We start from the raw sequence: 19264 nt of genomic DNA, 5'->3' as shown, positions 1-19264 counted from the left end.
ATCCACTTTCTTCGGACTTTTTTATCAGCTGTTTGGCTATTTTCACCGCAGATTCAGCTTTGCCGTTGGCTTGTTGGTGATGTGGGGAGGACGATACCAGCTCGAAGTCCCATTCCGAAGCAAATCGGACCATTTTGTGGTTGACAAAATTTGTCCCATTGTCCGTGATGACCCTTTGAGGAATTCCGTAACGTGCAAAATTTTCCTTACAGATGTTGATAACTGCTTCTGGGGTCAAATTAATCAAACGATTTACTTCGAAAAAATCCGAATAGTGGTCAACCGTGATGAGGAATTTGTGCTTCTCGTTTCTCTGTTCACAAAGGAAGGTGTCCATCGAAATCACTTGGAACGGGTGAATTGGAATCTCATGACTCTGCATTGGTGGATTTTGTTGACTGGCTGAGAATTTTGCACAAACCAGACATTGTTTTACCGTTTCCTTTATTTGGGATGACATACCAGGCCAAAAAAGATTAGCTCTAGCTAATCTCAGCGTTGCTTCTATGCCATTGTGACTTGCATGACAATTAGTCACAAGTTTTTGTCGAATTGCGTGTGGTACGACGATGTGGTCATTCCGGAACAAAAGACCGTTTTGTGTAGTCAATTCATTTCGGTGACCGAAATAGACTTTCACGCCATCTGGGACACGATCAGCTGTTTTGGGCCAACCGTTATTAATGAATTCAACAATTTTTTGTAAGGTAACATCCTTTTCTGTTTCCTGTTGGATCTCGGTCAGTCTGGCGCTTGAGACCTTCAGGAACTTGGTCAGATCTAATTCTCCTAACGTTTTAAATATGTTCCTTTTTTCGTACCGGTCTTCCTCGATTGAGCCTGGAATCGGTGCTCTAGAAAGCGCATCTGCGATAACGTTATTCTTTCCCGTAACAAATTCTAAGGTCAGGTTATAACGTTGTAGGTTCAGCAGCATGTGTTGTAGTCGACGTGGTGCGGAGAGTAGCGGTTTTTGGAAAACGTTAAGGAGAGGTTTGTGATCTGTGCGAACTATGACTCGAGGATTGCCTACTATAAGTTGGTCAAATCTTACACAGGCGAACAAAATGGCGAGAAGTTCTTTCTCTATTTGAGCATAGTTTTTTTCGGCTGGGGTCAAAGTTCTGGAGGCATATCCTACCACACCGTTATCTTGGAAGACTGCTACGCCCAAACCAATACAGCTGGCGTCGCATTCGATTGTAACCGGTTGGTTTATGTTGTAGTATTGGAGAGTAGATATTTTGGAAACGGCGGTTTTAATTTCTTTGAACTCTTTTTCTTCAACAGAAGTCCACTGCCACGGTGTCGACTCCAGAATGAGCTTCCGTAGGTTTGATAAGCTGGCGCTCAGGTTTGGCATGAACCTTCCCAAATACGTGACCATCCCAACGAATCGGTGTACGGCCTTGCGATTGGTAGGAGTAGGAAAACTACGGATTGCCTCAATTTTTGTTTCATCTGGTTTCAAACCATGATCCGTAAGGACATGGCCATAAAACTTTATCGAGCGCTCACAGAGTTTGAGTTTTGATTTGTTGAGTTTGATGTTGAACTTTTTCAGACGCATGAATAAATCTCTGAGGTGACGATTATGGTTCTCCAGTGCCTGCTCGAGAGTATCACCAGCTCCGTAAATCAAAAGATCATCTGCTATGCATTCTACGCCGTCGAGTCCCTGGATCACTTCTTGTAGCTTGATTTGGAACAGCTCTGGTGCTGAAGCTATTCCAAACGGTAGACGTTTCCACCTATACCTTCCGAAAGGGGTCCAGAACGTTGTCAGCTTACTGCTGGGCAAATCCAATTCAATATGCCAGAACCCTTTCCTGGCATCGACGGTAGAAAAGACTCTTGCCTTACCTAATTCCGGTAGTATTTCATCCAGTGTTACGAACTGGAGGTTAGGACGCTTCAAGGCTTTGTTGAGCAACACTGGATCCAAGCAAATTCGGACGCCTGAATCAGGACCACCGCGTTTGACCACAACAATATTGCTTACCCAGTCGGTATGGTTATTTTCCCGCACTATGATGTCGTTCTTCTCGAGATCTTCCAATTCAGCCTTCAATTTTTCACGTACAGCCAGCGGAACTCTTCTTGGTGGCTGGATTGTTGGTGTTACACTATCATCGATTTCTAAATGCACTGTGCCCGGTAATTTTCCATACCCCTTAAATAACTCATGGTATTCTTCCACTATCTTCCGAGCTTCCACTTTATATATTTCGTAGATGTCGTCGGCACCCGTTGATGGGCCGGGGAAAGTAATCGTATTACAAAATTTCACAAGCCCAAGCACCCGAGAAACTTTTGCCGACAACAAGGGGCGGTGATCGACGTCTACCACTTGCAACACTAGGCGAAACTTCCTTCCCGAACGACGACATGGCACTTTCACCTGCCCCAACACCTTTATGGGATTCCCCCCAAAACTTTGTAGGCGAAATTTCGACGATAACAGTGGTGGATTCCTAACCCCACATAATTCCACTAAGCTGTTGTAGCCAATTAAACTTGTGTTGGCTCCGGTATCCACTTCACACATTACTAATTTCCACTTATTGTCAAATTTTAGTTCTAGCTCGGCTAGCACACATCCTCCAGAACTGGAGTTATCATATACTTTTCCGATCTCAAACTCCTCTGACTCGTCTGATGACATGTTTGTTTCCGGCGATGATGGTTCTGTCTCGCTGTCCTTTTGGATCTCTTTGATCTTCCTCGGTTTGTGATCCCGACGTTTCCTTTTGCACACTTGCTCAAAATGATTTTTGCCCTTGCATTTGTAGCACTTTTGACCGAATGCTGGACAGACACCTTTGGCAAATTTATGCTCTCCGCCACAGAACTTGCATCGCGGTAGTTTCTTCGGAGATGCTTTTGAGTTTCTCACTTTATTCACTTCACCTTGAATGTGCGACATTCCAAGTTCTGTAGCTCTTTTGGCTGCAATTTCTTCAGCGCGACATAGATCTATGGCCTTTTCGAGGGTAATATCTGAGATGGTCAACATTTTCGTACGCAGGTGTGACCATTTATTCGCGGTTACCATCTTGTACGTCACAAGATCATTTTCTAGGGGCGCCAGCCTGGCTACTCTAGCTAGCAGCCTAAGTCTTGATGAGAACTGATCTGTGGACTCTGTTGGTAACTGGAAAGCGGAGAAAAAATCTAAGCGATCGACAATAATATTTCTCTTGACTATCACTTTTTGTTTGATCGCTGCAAGTGCTGCATCCGGATTAACACTTTCTTCGTTGGTCAGCTCGAAGTTGAAATATTTTTTCTTCGCTTCTTCTCCGATAACACTCAACAATAGGCTAACTTTTCTAGCGTTGTCTCCCTCTGGCCAGCTATTCATTCCCGTTGCTTGCACATAATTTAGCCAATTTCTTTCGAAAAACTCGAAATTGGCCTCCATATCCCCCTCCAGGGATAGCGGTGACGGTTGGGGAACCGGAACATTGGTTCGAGTCTCCTGGTTTGTTGACGTCACTGATTTAAAAAGTTGTGTGAACATGTGTGTTTGATGTTCCATTAGCTGCTGGAACTGCCTCGGATCCATGTTGATGAGGATCGGTAACAAATATATCGCACTACAAAATGGCGGCTATACGCGATGCGTTCGCATTTGAGAAAAACAATTATTGTCCTCTTTTTTAGAGGATAATAGTTATCCGGCAAATGAGCCATCCTGCAAATGTACTAAAAGTGTCTAGTACAGTGCGCAGCCAATTTAGTACAATCCCATCGAATGTTTTTATGCGTGTTGTTTTGCTTTCTTATTCGTATCAGTGGAATCCATAGAATCCGTAAAATCTGTTTTCAACTCTTAAAACAGCAGAAAAGTCGACTTTGTTCGGTACGGTACGGTTCGGTACGCGATTAAAAACTTGTCTTTTCCGTAAAACTAGTGCGATTGCCTCTTAAAATTTCATTTTTTAAAGCAATTCTAGTCGTTCGTAACGTTGCTGGTTAAAAATAGTTTGCGCATTTCAGCCGGAAGAACGGCTATAGAAGGACCATCAGCTGTGCCAAGACTCGAAGCGAAAAATCGAAACCAAAGTGAGAAAGAACTTTAACAAACATTGGTACGTACCGCTTAAAAATTGCAACGGACCTGAAATAACAACTGGCCGAAATCCAAGAAAATGTAGAGACCAACACGTTGACCCACAGAGAAGTTGACCGAAGAAATGGATGCTCTCAGGAATGAATGCTCGATTCCCTGGAAACCCCTGCAGGTAATTTTGATTTTGCGTTTGTTTGAATTCAACATAAGTTTGTTTTTTTTAAACAAGGGTCTAAACAAGGGTCTCGTTCCAAGCATGAGGTGAAAGTGGTCACTGGAAGCCCTGGAAGAGGCAACCGTCTACCACGATGATCAAATGTCGTATATGCGACGATTAATGAGCAACTGGAGGATCTCGAAACGGTAAAAGTTGGGCTGGACAAGGACAAACACACCCTAGAAACCGAAAATGCTGATTTGGCCAACGTGAACCAATCCCGACCGGAAAACGACCGACGTCGGAGCACAAATTTCTGAACGGCAGGTATGATTCGTTTGGTTTGTTTTGTTTTGAGTATTAGTTTTTACTTGAGTCTCGTTCCGTACATTATCAAATGTTCTTTCGTTATTTTATCTCGTTATTCTATCTTTCGATCAGGATAGAGATTGAGTATTTGTACGTACTGTTTCGGTTTTGTTTACGTTTACTATGGGTGCGCATTCGCATCTGGTTACCATTAACGTGTTCTTTCGTTCCACAGGTGAAACGGGCTCAGGCTTCGGCTGCTATCAAGAATGCAGTAACATGGAAAGCCAGCTGCCGGAAGCACAATAACGTTTGGAGGAAGAAACTTGACAGAAGTCAGCCCTCAGCTCGAAGCTTAGCCAGTTGGAAAGGGAAAAGTGCTTCACTCCAGAAGTACCTGGAAGAGGAGGCCCCAGCTGAAGGATTCAAATTGGAAGCAAAAGATCCTGGAGCTGTTTAAAATTGTCAAAAGTACCGAACCGATAGTGCAGATTTTGACCGATATGCGCATTAAAATTTTGCTTTAAGTTTAAAAAATCATCATCGATCCAAAGAAGATGATTTAAAATAATAAAAGTAAGTGAAATGTTTATAAATTTTCAAGCATAGGTTGTAAAGTTTAAAATTTCAAGCTCTGAATATTTTGTTGCTGTCTCGGGATGAATAAGCCAGTGATGCTTAAAATCCCTTGAGAAAAAAAAAAAAAAAAATTTTGTTGCTGTCAATTCAAATATGTGGTCATGGAAAAGACGAAAGATACAAACAAGTTTTTGAAATCAAGATTCATACACACTTTTCGAAAACAAAGGAAACACAAAACCAATTTATGCATAACCTTCTAAAATGTGAAAAAGATTGACTATAGAATTTTGTAAATTTATTTTGAAATTAAAACAAAATATTAAGATTAGGTTTTTTAACATTTTAGTAGGAATTTTTTCCGAAAACGACTTACCATTTGCAAAACTAATTAATAGAATTTAATTGGTAATTCAAGGGAACAGTATATATTTAGTGCCTATGTTTTTCTGATGTATTTGAAAGGTTTTGGCGTCCGAAAGTCGAATCTTTTGTCAGATATAGTCTATCACCTCTAGTTTGCGTGATATAAGAAACAGATTCTGAATAACTTCATTATGCTACAGTTCATTTTGCCTACAGATATTTTAATTCAATTCAGAAAATAGAATAAATTCTACAGTTTTGAAAAAAAAAATCGAAAGATATCATTACAGGTACATATATCTGTCATAATTCAATTCAGAAAATAGAATAAATTCTACAGTTTTGAAAAAAAAAATCGAAAGATATCATTACAGGTACATATATCTGTCATAACTGATGGAAGCAAAAAAAAGATTTATTCGAATGAACAAATTCGCCCGCAAAACGATTTGATTTTTGCTTTAAAAACATCTAAAACTTAAAATTCGTTGATATTGCCATATTTTAAGGATAGGAAAAGTTAAACAACATAAGAAAACTTCATTAAACTTTTCTCGCAGAAGCCGAAAACTTGCAGTCTTTGGGAAAGTTGAAAAGTGATTGAAAATATTCATTTCAAAATTTTTTGTAATGAATGTCTTACAGTTCGTAATTGAGTAATTTTTTCCCGTTTTTTTTTTTATTTTAAGGAACAGTTAACACGTAATACTTTTCTGGTATGATTTGATGAATTTGAAAAAAAAAAATGATCTATTTGAAATTCTAACACGTTATACATAAACTATCTTTTAGCTTGCATCTTCATTTTTTTCTTAAATAGAAAATTATCTATTCGAAATTCTTACAAGTTACACATAATTATTATCACATAAATTAGAACTTTACTATTTATGGAACGATATCTGAAAGAGAAAATGAAGTTCGTTCAAATATATTTATTTTATGTATGTATGTTATGTATGTTGGATATCCACCATGAGTGCACGGGTTCACCGCAGTTTCTGCCTAAGTATGTTCTCACATGCATTCTTAGACTATTATGTTTGACATAGGTGGACGCCGGTTTGAAGTTTTATTTAAAGTCAATGTTAAATCGCAATTATTTAGATCAACAAGAAACTTGGTATTTTTCATCTAGGTTTTCATTTCAATAAATAAAAAGAAAAACAAAAAAAAATTGTTTACAAGTTTTATTGTTTTTTTTATTCGAATTTTATAGTCACAGTTGTGATAGTAACTTCATTAGACAGAACTCAGGTGGGTGCCCTTTCCAGATATTCATTATAATTTTTCTTGATTTAGTGCTATTTTTACAACGCCCGTGGCATAACTATCTGGAAGAATTTTTGTATTCATATCCAGATTCATAATGTTGATAATATTTTTACAACTTCATAGCCGAAACCGTTCCAAAATTGTGGAGGCATTGCACGGGACTTTCCTTCGTCGTTATCCAGTTCCTAATTCAGCTTTGCATCAAACAATTTCCCAGCAACACCGCTTCCTGGTTGTCGAAGTTGATGACTATTTTACCACCGAAAAAATGTAGAAATGATTGCAAGTGGAAAGAGTCGCTAGCTTTTTTGGAGTGGTAGAAAAATTGGACTATATCAGCACCTCTGACAGCGGACTCTCGAAACAACTCGTGATATAAGATCATTTTAGCCACTGAAGTTTTAAGGCAACTGGTCGGAAGATTGTCTATAATTGTTACTATCATTGCTGCTACATAGGTCAACCTGTAGAATAGGTAAAGCAAATTAAAAAATAAATTTAAAACTTTTTGTTCAATTATATTATTTTGGCAATTTTATATGTTGTAACTGATATGATATCGTAAATTCAAAAACACATTTTTGTTTCATGTAAAGATAATAAGAGCTTGGTCCTAGCAGTGGCTAAGCTGCCGGTTTAAGTTAGTTATTTTAGTATACTTTACTCAAGCAATTTTATTTTGAACAACAAATTAAAATCTTACTGACAAATTAATTTGTAAATAAGGACGTATTTTGCTGCTAAGAAACAAATTAATATAATCAATGGAATTAATAGCTATAGTTCTATGAACGACACTAGTTGTCTACCTTACATAGCATAGCCTCACTGGCTTTAATAATTTCAATGTGTCACACACTCACAAGTTTTAAGCGAAAAACATGATAAAGATAACCGTCTTAGGAAAAAGTTTATTAAATTAAAAAAACACCAACATTTGCCAAAATGTTTCCAATGATTTGACATTAGGGTATACCACTAACGAGGTCATATTTAACAGAGAAAAAAAACCTAATTGATACAAGTAATAACTGGATCATTCTCTACTGTATGGAATAAATATATCACTTCTATCTCAGAAAATTTTTACATTGGGGGAACCATAGCTATTGGTAAAAGTGCCATCGTGCCGGATAACTTCAGCATCTTCGCCTGAATTCAAATAATCTGTGGTATTTTAGCAAAGCGTTTCGCTTCCTTCTCTTACTAACTCAAAGTTAGGAAAAATACTCCAGACAGATAAACACTTCATCAGTAAAATGCCTCGATAAAACCATTTGTAAACAAAATAAAATAAATAAATGGTACTTAGTCCATTGGTTCTTGAACTAACCTCGGATAACAGAGAAAGTGAACGCTCACAGATAGGGCATGGTTCTCTAGATATCTATTTTACAGCTTGTCGTAGAGTTTTCTGCTCCACGGAACAGTACCGTGAATATATCGATCCGTTTTTTATCTGTTTTATTTCACCAAAACGAAACGAGTCCACTAGTATTTCGTTTTCCACGATTCTTACAAATAATCCGACTGGATTTGACTATCTTTACAGATGCCAAAACATTTTCGATCTTAGAAGACTAGTGTTGATATAGGTTTCTATCTGGGGAGCCATACCCACCAACAAATTGCTATCCTGAAATGTTGGCATGTTTTGGTTGAACGACTTCTAGATAAACATGCATACATTGGCATATTTCACAGGACCTCAGACTGGGGGCTTTTTTTCGTTTCCCGGATTGGATATTTTCGTTTTAGATGAACTTCTCTGCCATCAGCAGATGGAAGTCTTCCTAATCAATCCAGCTTCAGGGTCTTTCACAGTAACTATGATGAGTAATTGACCGAACTTTCATTACCGTGCCGTGGCTCTTGGCGTTGCGCTTCTTCCCGCTAACTACGGCTGGAATTGGAAAAATGATCTTTTCAACCTTATTCACGGGCCGTTTTCCGGGTAGTTGTACCTGAGGAAATATATGAAAAAAAAATATTAATGGTTTGCGTACTATATTATTCCTGGATTGAATACAGGAGTGTTCTATAGTTGCAAATTTTCTGGCTTCTAATAAAATATTACCTCACTAAAATTTCAGATTTAGGATTTCAGACATTTGCCACTGTTTCAGTTGACCAGCTCAGGTGAGCATAAATCGGAGCTGCGATACACTGCAAATCTTTGCTTGGCGCTGATTTGTTTTGTGTGCTGTTTTCAATTCCCGACACTTTTGCCGAGCGGAGAACTTTGGCTTGTTTGAACTCCCGGATCACTGTCATCGAAGAAAAGTCATCCGGTTTTGGAACCGAATCCGATTCCGACTCGGAACTGGTCCCGGACAGCGCATTCTTGGTAGTTTCGAACCTGTGGCGCATTTGCAACTCTCCATCATCTTCGTCCTCTTCCTCAACCTTTTGTTTCTACCCCGCTTGTAGGATCTTACCGGAAGCGAAATCGATCGGGCCACTAAAACCGTTTGGGGCATTTTCGCCGGTTCCTATTAGCTGGCTCCAGCTTCTTCGGGAAGAACCCGCCTCTCGTCAGCCCAAACGCCGTAGATTTGCTGGTTCTTGTTTTCTTCTTCGGCCACTGTCGAACTGTTTCGCAGCCGACGCCTTAAAATAACGGATTTTCATTCAGCTTATTGCACTCAAACCTGAACTATTGAACTGACACTGGTGACGACGAAAACGCGACGAACTTTCAAATGCCGTATTTTTAATATATTCGCTCACAGAACATAAGGATTAAGTTTTCAAACATAAAAATTAAAATTGTAATTTTGATACACGAGACAAACAATAATGGCGTAGCTGTCATGCAGGATGGACAAAGTACTAAAAATGTACACGCTCGCTCGACTTTACCCGGATTCAGCTTGTTTGCAGGATGGCACTGGATGAATTAACCCACAAATCCACACCATCCTGCAAGCGTTTTTAGATTATTTAGTACTGATCGTTGCCATCCTGCAAGTGTTTTTAGTACTGACATGCCATCCTGCAAAATGCACGCAGCCGTTCTTTAAAACGTCAGAAAAATGTTTTGATTTCGATTTCTTTTACTGTCGATTTCGTAATATTGTCTTTGGTCAATTTGCTTCCGGAAAATTGATTTCCAGGTGAGAATTAAACTTTAATCTATAATACTCTTTTCCGGAAACTAATATATTTGAATTTTCTTGCAGACATTTTCCTGTTCGAATTTTTAAACAGATAGGCATACCTTTGTATGATGCAAAACATCACCGAAGCCTGCTACCGAATGCGATCCGGTTGCATGAATGATAAGATTCATGCCAGGAGTGGCAGTGTTGAAAAAGGAACTACCGCGAATCAAGATTGCTTTCCCGAATTACTCGATTTCCGGTCGATCCATCCAAAACTATGTTATCGATGAAGCTGCGAAAGTACTATGCTTATTTGGACGTCCGGTTGACGTTTAATTTCAGGTAAAATTCAAAACATTTATACCTAATTCATTAGCTTAAAATTCCTGATGCAAGAGCTAGAAAACTGTCTCCGGAAAGGGAGCGCCATTCCTAAATAATTGTCATTAAAATAAACTCGAACAAAATACAAACAAATTAAAATATATTTTAAAATCATTTGGAATGCTTCCCTTGAATCTAAGTTTTTTGTCACTTGAACCCCCCAATTAAAATCAAGCATCAAGTCTGTAATCAGTGAACCCGAATAGAATTAATAGCTTCGTTCAATCGTTAGTAAAAATCGGTTTCAACTGGTTTCTGTTAACTGATAGACGTTCAACGAGCCAATGTTTTGGTCGAAACTAGTCAGGTCGTTGTTCAATGGAGCAAGTTGAAACTAGTCGAAACCAATCCAGCTCGGCAGCAAGATTAGTTTCGACTTGGTAGAAATCGGTCGAAGTCAATTGGAAAGAGACAGGTGATCAACTGTCAATCCATTTCTACTTGTTTCGACCCGTTTCGACTAGAGTTGATTGAACAGACATAATGTAAACTTAATTTTCAGGATCCCAAAACAAACCATTCGAAAGCAGAGTCTGGTCGACAGGTGCTTTGCTGCTTATCTCCCAAATTGATGGCGAAATACGGATCGATTATTTGCAATACCTGAGAAACACAAACAACTGTTCAGAATTCGAATAACGACAAATAGGAGCGATGATCTACTACAATGTGGTGCATGGAGATTCTATGATACTGAATGCATTCAGGAAGCTACCCTCGAACCGTTATCTTGGCTGTTTCATTGCAGAATAATCTTCTTGGAAATAGCCATTCGTTATTGCGCTTCATCTGAGGCATGATACTGAGCGTGGCCCATTGCCATATGCCATTCCTTTAGAGGGTTTACATGGATCAAGATAGGCATATGCAGGAAAAGTATAATGAAGCACCAGGAGACTTCAAGTTTGCTCTCCTGGCCAACAAATGCTTCGGCTGGTTTTGAAATAGTTGGAAAGAGAAAAGATCGAAAGTTCTAGTCCTGTGCGGATGAAGACCAGCCCTGTAGGCTTCCGTATAGTCAACATAGCCAGAAACACTAGTTCATCGGTGAACTGAAAAAACAAAATTTTTTAATTTGAACATAGGAATCAGAAGCAGCTCAAACCGTTTTAAGTTCGGGTATCTTTAGCAAAAAACTACACACAGTCTGCAGGAAAACGGAATTCAACCGAACAATGAATACCAATACAGTCAAATGGGTCTGGTTCAATTAGTTTGCTTCGTTCGGACGGAAATGTGCTATGCTAACCCCAAACTATGAACGTTAAGCAGCAGGCTTCGGTTATCTTGTGGTCTCCACCACATCTCAATCGGAATCCGTGGATTGCCTGCAACATAGACGAAGGTTATCTGGCCACTGGTTTACTGAACAATTGAGCGAATATAGAACAATTGAGCAACCGTTTAGGAATTATTTTCGTCAAGTTATGTCATGAGACGGAATACTATGTAAATAAAAAAAAATAAAATGAGCAATGCCGTCATTGAAGCAGAGGTGTTGCTGAAGGAAATGAAATGTCTCACTCCGTGTGGTGGTGTGGTTGACACCGTTTGGTCGCATTCCTCGTCGATTGAGTCCCAACTGGGTATAATGTAGATCTTGAGAATTACGCTGTTCAGCCGGCATCTTCACTGGAAACACAAAGGTCATCGGAGCCGCTTTTGGAACGGCCAATAGAACTTCAAGATATTGCATTCATGTGTACAATCGCAGATTATAACCTGGTGCTTGGTTCGTTCCTGCGAAGCCAGCTAATGAATACTGATTTGCTTCGGTCTCTCGGATGAAAAAATAAAAGGAACCCAGATCAGAAAAGCCCGATTTGCATTTGCGAGTCTCCGGAACATCTGGCGCTCACGTCAGATATTTCTACGAACGAAAATTCGAATCTTAAACTCAAACGTGAAATCCGTCTTGCAAAACTTGGTGCACATAAGCGGTAACGACGCTAAAGTGTTTGTAAACCGCTGCCTGCGAAATATCATCCGCGCTTGGTGGCCTGGCAACTGGATCTCAAATGAGAGACTACGTAGCCGGTATCATCAAAGGGCGTTAGAAATCGAGGTTTAGGAACGTAAGTGGAGATAGATTGGGCACACGCTGCGAAAAGATGAGAACGAGATTTGCAGAGAGGCGCTTGAATGGAATCCAGAAGGGCATCGAAGAAGAGGCAGACCCGGAAACTCGTGGCGGCGAAGCATAGCCGCCGAAATACGAACTGTCGACGAGAGTCTCTTGACAGGGCCACTTTTACCACGGACCTATGCACCCGAGGATCGGCGCGAGATCATTAAGTAAGTAAGTCTGCACATAAAATATGAACCATAATAGAGAAAAAAGCAGCAGTATAAACACTGCCGTTACCGGTTATATTTTCGAAAATCATGATATAAGATTTAAATATTTAAAGCCGTATAGTGTAGAGTCATGGATCGAAGTGTTTTTCAAATGCAAGTATTCCGTTTTAATCAAGCTTCAAATTTAATTTTAATTATTGAACACTTAAATTATAAAATTGAAATCAATATCAGGAGTAATTAATGTTATCTTCCAAACCTAGAGCCTCTGCGTGTCATTTTGTTATATAAATTATTTGTCACAAATACTTTCTATAAACCACCGCACTCGATTTTTGAATTTATCTTCCATGAAACATAGATAATCTTTATATGAAAATCCAATTACAAAAATCGATATAGGCCCACACATGCGGCTAATATGTCGATTTCGTTGAGTGCTAATATTTTCACATATTTTTTTGCTATTCTGGATTCAAGTCGGAAAGTTGAATTTAAGACGACAACTTAGAAGATTGAAGTTGTTTTTGCGAATGGTTGAAAAAACTTAAGAGCTTATGACATTGGAGAATCTCAATTGCTGTGATAAGTTTCACCCGAGATCGGCCTACTCCAACACTCCTCCTCGATCGGTTGATTCTAATCCAGCGTCTATCGCCAACTTCTTGAGTCGTGTAGCCGAAAGGAGTTTCGTAAATAGATCGGCTAGCATGTCTTCATTCGGGCAATAGACGATGTCGATCTCGATCTTTTTTTTCTGCTTTAGGTCTCGAACGAAGTGATATTTTGTGGCGATGTGCTTCGTTCGATTGCTGAGTTTTCCGGTATCCAGCATATTGAGACAACTCTGATTGTGCTCGTTGATTGTAACGTCTCCAATCTCACCCATGTCGGCCAACAAGCGGCTCAACCAGATTGCTTCCTGTGACGCCTCGGATAATGAATTCGGTCGCCGATGTGGATAAGGAAACGCACGTTTGCTTCATGCAGTTCCAGCTTATGATACCTCCGAAAAGCTTGAAGACTTGGCCACTGTTGGATTTCCGGTCTTGCAATGTTCTCCGCCCGAACCGAGTCAGTCATATCCTATCAGTCCGGACCTATCTCCAGCTCTGCTCAACCGAAGACGATAGTGGTTGGTTCCTTTCAGGTAGCGGATTACCCTTTTGACCTCGTTCCAATCTCCTTGCGTGGGGCAAGGAAAGCAGCTTGAAATTCCATGCCCTTGCAGCTTGTTTCAGAACGTAGAGGCTCTTCCTCAGTCTGCACACCTTGTGTTCTACTGCTTCTGCGATGAAACCAGATGGTTGCCGCAAGTATATCTCCTCCTCAAGATCGCCGTGGAGAAAGGCGGTCTTGACGTCGTACTGCTTAACCACTATTTTCCGCTTTGCAGCAACGGCCAACAACGTGCGGTATGTAGTCTGGCGCACCACCTGAGCGAAAGCTTCGTCGTAGACGCATCCATACTTCTGTGTGAACCCTTGGGCTACCAGGCGGGCCTGGTAGCAAATGATGGTTCCTCGTTCATCCCGTTTCGTCTTGTACGTTCACTGGCAGCCAACGACTTTTCGGCGAATCGACCAATTCCAGGTTCCGGCTTGGGGATCACCTGTTGACCGTTTGGATTTCTTGGCTCGCTTGGAACTGCGACACGTCACTACCAGCCCCTGCTTGGACTCGGATGCCTGAGCATTACCACCAGTTGGCTTGTGGCGACCAGACCTGCTTGACTCGTGCGATGAAGCTGAAATTGCTGAAGTTGTCGGAACAATCATCACAACCCGATGCTGGACCACCGGTTTCTCAAAGTCCAGCTGTATGTACACCGGATGAGAATGTTAAACCTTTACGACACCCGAAGCTGATTGCGACTTTGCTCTCCCTTTATCTAGAAACGTGACATACCGGACCTTCGTCAAAGAGCGTGCCTTCAAGAGGTTGGAAACTTACGAACAATCGGTGGACACGACGAACAACCAAAGCATGATATCAGTCGCCAAAGGGTTGGTGAATCTCGAACTAGCAGAAGGACCAATCGAAATTCGAGATGTGGTGCTTGTTCCAGATTTGGCAACCAATCTTCTCTCAATCGGCAAGATTTGCAAGAAAGGGCTTACCGTTACATTCAATGCAAGTGGCTGCAAGGTGGAAGACGACGACGGCGAAATTATTGCATCCGGTACTGAAGTCGACGGTCTGTACAAATTGAATCGCAAATATGGTGTTGAGATGTCATCTGGCACCGACGGCTTGGTCATCTGAACCAGAATGGTATGCGGAAGCTCGAAGGCATGGTGAGTGGTTTAATTTCAAGCAAAACCATTTCCAAGCGGTGGCAGGTCCGAAGGGTTGCTGGATTTGGTCCACTCTGACGTGTGCGGACCAATAGAGTAACAATCCATCAGCGGTTGTCGGTATTTCGTGGTTTTTGTGGACGATTCAAGCCGGAAAGTATTTGTCTATTACCTGAAATCGAAGGCTGAGGTGGTCAACGTTTTCCAGAAATTCAAATCGATGGTTGAGCAGCAAACGGGACGATCCTTGAAGGTTGTGCGAACGGATAGTGGGACCGAATATGTCAACCAGGCGGTGAAACGATTGCTGAACAAAGAAGGTATCTGTGGGGCCGCTCCGGAGTCTATCGGAGAACCCGCACGACGATCTGGATTTATTGGGTCCGATTGACGGTCTTTTGGTACTTGGCAGAGCGGTGAAATCGCACGACCGTTCTGGCGCACGACAGACGAACTGACTGCCGAACCGACCGGGCCTGTGACTGTGACCGTTGGAGGGAAAGAGAGGATTGGGGCGAGAAAGATATCATTCCATGACAGATCGAACAATGCTGGCGAATAGTGGTGCCAGTTGCATTGTTTGACTTAATCCAACATTTGTCATGATTGCTTCTCTCATATCCCACAGTATCATCCACCAAACATCCTGTCCGTATACTCCAGAGCAAAATGTCAAACTCGTCGAGAAGGCCAGGACAATGTTGAACAATGCCGGGTTGGACAAACGTTTTTGGGGGGAGGCCGTGTCAACCGCGGCATACTTGGTCAACCGAAGTCTTGCGAGTCAACTGGAATCGATGACTCCTGAGGAAGCGTGGACGAGCAAGAAACCGGCATTGGGACATTTGAAAGTTTTTGGATCAAAGGCTATGATCCATGTACCCAAACAGAAGAGGAGAAAGTTCGTCCCAAAATCAATAGAAGGCATTTTCGTAGGCTACGCTGAACATTCGAAGGGGTACCGAATTTTCAATCCAAAATCTAACAACATCGATATAAGCCGAAACGTGTTGTTCATCGACGAAGGCAAGCAGTCGATGATGGTTCCGCAAAACAACGGGGTGACATGGAGCTCCACAGTTGGTTCACACCGGTGAGATGATCCTCGAACTGAAGCGTGGTGCGGGAAACTCCAGCGGGACCCTCAAGGCTAAGGCAGCCGAAGCCCTTGGCGACAAGGCTGAGGTGCGTGCCCTCTGTAAGGAGGTGACCATCCGGGTGAAAAACCTGGATGAAGTCACAACGGAAGATGAACTGCGGGTGCCACTGGTCGAGCAGTGCAAAATCAGCTCTGACCAGATGTCGGTTCGTCTGCGGAATGGCCCCCCAGATCTGGCATGCAGATTGGGCTGGTCAAACTCCCGGTTGCAGCAGCAAACGTCGCACTTAGATGTGGGTGGCTAAAGGTGGGATGGTCTATCTGTCAGATATCCATCCCCCAGCAACCGGACATGTGCCTCAAGTGCTTGTCGAATGGTCACAAGTCGTACGACTGCACTGGGCCAGACAGAAGCGGCATATGCTGGCGCTGCAGCGAAACCGGCCACAAGTCGGCTATCTGCAGGAAGCCTGCTAAATGCCCTGTCTGCGCTGGAGACCACGCTGCTGGCAACCCTAGGTGCCCCGCCTACAAAAAGGCGCAGGCGGTACCACCCCGGGCGCCAAGAGCATAGAGGTCGTCCAACTTAACCTCAACCACTGCTACACAGCACACCAGCTGTTGCGGCAGATGACAGTTGAGGAAAAGTTGGACATCGCGCTAGTGGCAGACCCATATCGCAGAGCTGCGAATGGCATTAATTGGGCGACCGATGATGCCAGACTGGCCGCGATATGGTAGTTTCCCCATACAAGAAGTGATGGCGACGGAAAACGAAGGCATGGTGGTGACCAAAGTTAACGGGATCTACTTCTGTAGCTGCTATGCTCCCCCAAGATGGTCCTGTAAGTAATGGATTATCGAAAGATATCCCGATTACATTTCGCGCAGTCTTATTGACATTTGATTACCCCTCGTCGAACTGGGGCACTTCTCTCGTCTCTTTCTATCAACCTTCCTTCTCGTGCACTCGGTCCTATTGCATCGGCATTTAGTCCTCCAACGTTCGTAGCGATAGCTTGCGCGGTCAGCAGTGGTAAGCCTTTAATATGTAAAGTTATTAGCAACCAGAGATTTCTTATGATATTAGAAAACCACTATTTTACAGGTCCTAGGAGAGGTTCGGCACTATGGTTGACAAAATGGTAGAGGTGCTAACGGGGAGAAGCCCCTGTTTGAGTAAAACCGCTCTGCTTATTTGTGTTAGTATTCAGATAGGGGAACAGAAAAAATAACATCGCACAGCAGAACGTCAAAGTTAGATCCATCCGAAAGTGATCTAAAAATGCTTTCGGATGGATATAAGCTCTGTTCACTGCTCGAACTGAAGCTTTCTTTACTTGTTGAAATCAATACTAGCAAAAACTGTAATTGTATGTATTAGAAGAATGCGAAAGGTTTTTGTGTTATATTCATTTCTCCTGTTCGCAACTTAAGCTATGATAGTCAACACAGTCCAAACCAATCATCCGTCGTGTACATTACTCGCCCAATAAAAATCCCCCGAATCAAACCGAAATAAAGTTGGTGTTTTTTAAGTTCAAAAGTTAAATCGCCGCGTTCTGAAATAAGTTCCGAAAGTGTTCCGGTGCCTAAACATTTGGTCCTTCGAACCGGATGACCGTCCGGAAAGTGGTTCCGGAACATTTAGTTGGACTTTTAAGTGAAGACCACCGATCAGCCGAGCACCAAAGTGTGAACCATTTTGTGCTCGCAAAATCGCCATCGCAGTGCTAGACAAAGTGATTGTTGTATCACAATAAAAGTGCATCTATCGAGACGCTAACTACGCTTGGCTTGGATGCACTTAAGTGCATCAGTGGACAGTGTCAGCCATTGCGAAAATAAAGACAATAAGTGATACTCAAATACCTGAAGCAAGCTGTTGAAGTAAAGCCGATACCTGAAGCATCGAAGCATAGGACAGCTGATCTAACAGCAGCGCAACAGAAATCAGCTGATTCTACTCCAGCAAACGACGCAACGGATGAAGGAGAATTTTTTCGAAAGTTGTATCAGGAAGTATTGCTGGCTTGGTGCATGTGGCCAAAGAAAGTGCTTTCAATAAAGAATTGATTGTGAATTGTAGCTTTCAATTGCATGAAGTGTGTGCCCTGTCCGTAACTATAATTTGGTCTTGGTATTCTATTGGCATTGTTTACTTTGCAATTTTCATTGGTTGTGCTCACTCGCTGCTGTCAATATCGGGTTGCTAGTCTCGGTAATTCGCGTCGCGATCGGTTGGAACGTTGAGTTGATCAAACTAAGTGCATATACCCTGAGTCAGAAGCACATAAGGTGCATGTCAGAGCACATAAAGGTGCAAGTCAGTAGCACAGAAGGTGCAAGTCGGTTTTTTGGTCAGAATTATTCAGTACTGGACGGATTGGGTCCAAGGTGTTTGAGTTTGTCAGAAAATTCAAGTTTGCTGAAGAAATTAAGTTTGAGTCAGAATTCTTGTCAGAATCAAGTTTGATTAGTATGAATTCAAGTTTAAGTTCGAAACTTGTCAGAATTAAGTCTGAATTAGTTTGTGTTGGAAACATTGTCAGAATCAAGTCTGAATTTGTCAGAAAATACAAGTTTGTTTAAGTTTGAGTTGGAAAACTTGTCAGAATTAAGTCTGAATCAGTTTGTGTCGGAATTCTTAAGTGAATATTGTCGAAAATCTTGTCTGAAATTTGTCAGAATTAAGCTCGAGTCCCAAAATAAGCTTGCGTCGGAATTCTTGTCTGAATTTAGTCAGGAATCTGGTCTGAATATTATCAGAAATCTTGTCTGAAATATCGTCAGAAGTTAGGTCAGAAGAAATCTCGTCAGAAATCGAGTCCGAATTCAAATCGTCTGAAACATTGTCAGATATTAAGCCTGTGTCAGAATCAACGTGTCAGTTTAAGAGCTTGTCTGAAGGTACAAGTCTGAATTCATCAAAATTTTGAAGCCTGTGTCAGATTACAAAAAGTGTTGCAATGTCGAGAAGTACGCTGAAGGCTTTGCAAAAACGTGAGCGGCAGTTATATGTGATTTTTGATGGTACTGATAGATTTATCCAAACCTATCATATCGGTTGTGATCGGTGCCAGTTAAGCTCAAGGATGCAAGTGATTGATACAGTGTACAGCGAGTTTTTCGAAATTCGGAGCAAGATTGAAATGTTGCTGGATGAAGCGGCCGAGAAAGAGCAGAAAGATGCTGACAGCGAGGTCAAAGGGGAGATTGCAAAACAGCGCGAAGAAGAGAACGACAAAATTCTGCAGCAGTTTGATGACCGATACTTTGCAATTCGAGGTGACCTCCTTAGACTTCAAGGCGATAAGGATG

General features: G+C 41.6%; 2 long non-coding RNA genes across 2 annotated transcripts; one reads left to right on the top strand and one right to left on the bottom strand.

Annotated features, from left to right (window-relative positions):
• Nucleotides 1-3684: 3684 nt before the first annotated feature.
• Nucleotides 3685-6278, top strand: LOC129742825 (uncharacterized). The gene is made up of 3 exons (XR_008736564.1): nucleotides 3685-4247; nucleotides 4305-4559; nucleotides 4777-6278. It is a non-coding gene; the product is annotated as an uncharacterized LOC129742825 (long non-coding RNA).
• Nucleotides 6279-6671: 393 nt separating this feature from the next.
• Nucleotides 6672-9706, bottom strand: LOC129742801 (uncharacterized). The gene is made up of 3 exons (XR_008736558.1): nucleotides 8839-9706; nucleotides 8095-8725; nucleotides 6672-7225 (listed from the first exon to the last, which is right to left on the bottom strand). It is a non-coding gene; the product is annotated as an uncharacterized LOC129742801 (long non-coding RNA).
• Between the last annotated feature and the right edge of the window lie 9558 nt (nucleotides 9707-19264).

This window comes from Uranotaenia lowii, chromosome 1, assembly GCF_029784155.1.
Source record: "Uranotaenia lowii strain MFRU-FL chromosome 1, ASM2978415v1, whole genome shotgun sequence".
NCBI classification, from domain to species: domain Eukaryota; kingdom Metazoa; phylum Arthropoda; class Insecta; order Diptera; family Culicidae; genus Uranotaenia; species Uranotaenia lowii.
Note: the sequence above shows the minus strand (reverse complement) of the source record. Positions and strands in the feature narration are given on the sequence as shown.